The sequence below is a fragment of the Austrofundulus limnaeus genome, unplaced genomic scaffold (genome assembly GCF_001266775.1).
Source record: "Austrofundulus limnaeus strain Quisiro unplaced genomic scaffold, Austrofundulus_limnaeus-1.0 Scaffold196, whole genome shotgun sequence".
NCBI classification, from domain to species: Eukaryota; Metazoa; Chordata; class Actinopteri; order Cyprinodontiformes; family Rivulidae; genus Austrofundulus; species Austrofundulus limnaeus.
This window is the reverse complement of record NW_013952598.1, coordinates 1,001,210-1,004,527: the sequence shown is the minus strand read 5'-3', so window position 1 is coordinate 1,004,527 and position 3,318 is coordinate 1,001,210.

Below are 3,318 nucleotides of genomic sequence, written 5' to 3'. Positions count from 1 at the left end.
CCTGGGAGAGAAACGGTGAGAGTGGGCGGGGCTGGAGCAAAGACAGACAGGAGGAAGAAAACGGATGACAAGACAGAAACTAAAATAAAACATTAATACAGACACCAATCACAACACCTGAGTGTCCCAAAAACCAGACTCAAATTTAGGAGGGATCGATCTTTTGCTGCTTTTGACACTTTGTTTGGGATAGTTATCCCTTTTAACCTTTATTTTTCAAAGAAGTTTTAGTTGATTTTATTGCTTAATTCGATTTTAGACATTTTAATCTTTTTTTATTTCCTGTTTTTATCTCACCTTTTGTTTTTGACTGAATTGTGTATTTTACGAGCTGTGTTTAAATGTTGATTATTTCTGTGGTGCAGAAAGTGCTTTACAAATACAGTTGGATTGGAAATCTGAAGTTTTAAGCACCTCATCAATCCAAGCCAATCCCATGAAATAAACTCTGATGAAAGTCTACATTTCATGAGATTGACTGTAGTTTCAGTGTTTTGTCCTAACATTAAGGTATCCCATCTACACTAAAAAGTCTGAAGGTGTTTTTCTGTGAATTTTCTTTGTTTGTTATGTTTTTATTGTCCAGCCTTGAAAGCTCGTTTTAATAAGTGTTTTTAAATGAGGCCTCATGAAGCATTATCACTCCTTCATGAGCCATTTCCTCCTCTTCCTGTGATAAGATTCATTGCCTCAATGTGTCTTTTTGGTTACTGGCCTTCGTTTATCTGATCTGGCAAAAGCCAACAGGGACAACACAACAAACTTCTCACTCATTTGTAAAACATCATTTCAGTGTCCAGCTCGTGTGTTGTTTTATTGCAACCTGAGTAATCCTGATCTGTTTTGATTACACTCTTAAAAGCAATTAGTCATATTGATGTGTTTAGTTTAGTGTAACTCATCTCAGGGCATGCGAGGCTTAGGAAGCTTTGTTCAAAAAAAAATTAGTTTGAACAAAATTAATCCCATTGCGGTTTTGCTGTAAATACAAGTTCTAAACTATTGGGAATGTTTTTGTGTTTCACAGTTCATTACTTTGCCTGCTGTCATCGAAATAAAATTCTTTGTCCTGAACAGAGGTGTATAGTAGCGAAGTACATTTACTCTGTGCTTAAATATTTTTTTAACAATATGTAATTTTACCAATTATAAATTAAAACTTAACTTTGACTTTTATTTTATTACTTTCAAAACATAAAATTTATACTTTTACATATTTACTGTAAAATATAACATATTGTTACACACTACTAATTTAAATAAGACTGTAACTCTTTGTGAAAGGAGTTGTTTATGCAGAATTTAGCAATCTACATGTGTTCTTTTATGTAAACACAAATTATTACTTCATGTTTACTCAACCCGGGTTAGTGGAGCCAGTTTGGTTAAGTAAATTCATTACTTAATTTTTTAATGTGTGTAAAAGTACTTTTACTGTTACTGTCCCAAAAATTATGAGCAGTTTTATGACTTTTATGTACCGGTAAGTACTTTTCTCATCAGTACGGCTGGGTATCGTGGCCAATTCCCTAAACTGATTCAATTTTGATTCATAAGTTTCTGAATCTATTAATCACGATTCGAGTCGATTTAAATCAATTAGATTCAGTTCAATTTGATTCACTTTGATTTGTTCTGCTCTTATATAATGAAAATGGTTCAAAACTGTTGCAAAATACAAATATCTACTTTTTTTTCTTTTCACCATAAACAACAGGTTTTAAGGATAAACGTAAATTGGAGTTTAATGTTGAAACAAAACTGTGGGGGATTCATTTTTATGAAATAAGAATAATAATAAGATAATAAGAATAATAATAAGAATATTTTTCTTGATGAATAAGAACTGCTGGGAATAAGGTTGCAGGAGGAGGGGTGGGCTGATATAAGTATACTTCTGCCCACTCCTTTTGAGTGTATGAAAATTATTTGTAATGTTTCTGTTACCTTCTGTTTTTACGTTCAATTAAACTTATTAAAACAAACAAAAAAAAGATAAAAAAGGGTACTTCAACTGCAACATTCCATCACTGTAAATTATTTCATTAAGATGTTTCTTAAAGTCTAAAATAATAATATTGGTAACAAAACTAAACAAATTTGTTAAACTGTTGTCTTTCACACATTTATATATTCTTTCATTTATACATTTATACAACAGTTTCAGTCAGATGTTTACATACAGTACCATAGTTTTTGTCCGAGCACCTGAACAAGCCGCTCGAAGCCTTTATTTTCTGCTACCATGTATGAGCGCAAATCTTTACAAACAAAAATTGCTGTGGCCTCAGTTATCTTTAAATTCTGTGGAGAATCGGCTGGTAATGTTGGTGAGTCTTTAGTTTCTTTTGTTTTTCCCAGACATCTTGCTGTTAGAAGCTAACGTTAGCACTGAACGTCAACTAGTTGTAAACATACGGCAAGCCAGGAGTGACACAAACAAAAACGCGCCTCAGCTTCATCACACACAAGACGCCATGGGGGGACGGACGACAATCTCATACCCTATGAATCTATTTTACCAAATTTAAATGAAATCGATCCAAGAGCGATTAAATCGATTAACCGAGCCCTACTCATCACTGAAATTCATTCTTACCAAAGTCATTTTTTGTGAAGGTACTTTTACTGTTTTTTCAGTACTTTATACTTTTTTGGTCCTGAAGTATTGAAAGTGATGTCCATCTTCATCAGGGAGATTTCAGTTGCCTGCTGAGACTCAAACCAAATGACATACTACTGTGTGTCTTAAGTAGCTGCATTTCCATTGACTATGAAAATGCGCAAATTAGAATTTCAAAAATAAATTTTCTCAATGGTAACACGTCAATTTCGAAAAAAAAAAGTTTTTCGACACATGAGGTGGTATTTCGGCCATATTGAAATTGGTGTTTTTCGCAAAACTGCAATGGAAACACTTTTTTCGCATCACGGGAGTCACATGATCAAGAACCAGCTGTTTCTACTGGCGAAAAAGACGATGACGAAGAAGATAACAGGAAGTTATTTAATTTTTTAATCAACTACTTCAGCATCTAGAAGCTAATAATATGCTAAGCAATAGCCATCATGGTTTCCGCACGTCAAGGTCAACCATGGCTGTATTAATTTTATTTACTGAACAAATACGTGCTGCTTTGAACAAAGGTCAAGTAACTGGTGCTGTATATATTGATTTTCGTAAAGCGTTTTTTGACAGTTGGTCATTATACTCTCTTAAAATGTTGATTTCTTTTCAACTTTCATCATCTGCAATACAAATGTTTTCCTCTTATTTGACTGACAGGCGTCAGGTTGTGAAACATGGAAGCTCTGTGT